Consider the following 402-nt stretch of genomic DNA (forward strand, 5'->3'; position numbering starts at 1 on the left):
CATCTGAGTCTGGTTAATAGCAGGGCTGATTTTTGCTTTCTCAAATTTGGTAATACATACATGTAAAGTGCTTAGAAGGCAGTCTGACACATAGTATGTGATTAATTGGCTATTACCGTAAAGTAAGGGCATATGATTTTTCTGAGGCTCTGCGCTTTTTAGTTTAATGTCTTTGTGTCATAAAAAGAGATGAGGGCTCGGTGCCTGTGGCTCAAGCGGCTAAGGCGCCAGCCACATACACCTAAGGTGGCAGGTTCGAATCCAGCCCAGGCTGCCAAACAACAATGATGGCTGCAACCAAAAAATAGCCGGGTGTTGTGGCAGGCACCTGTGGTCCCAGCTACTTGGGAGGCTGAGGCAGGAGACTCGCTTGAGCCCAGGAGTTGGAGGTTGCTGTGAGCT

The sequence above is a fragment of the Otolemur garnettii genome, unplaced genomic scaffold (assembly GCF_000181295.1).
Source record: "Otolemur garnettii isolate 467f Iridium unplaced genomic scaffold, OtoGar3 scaffold00223, whole genome shotgun sequence".
NCBI classification, from domain to species: Eukaryota; Metazoa; Chordata; class Mammalia; order Primates; family Galagidae; genus Otolemur; species Otolemur garnettii.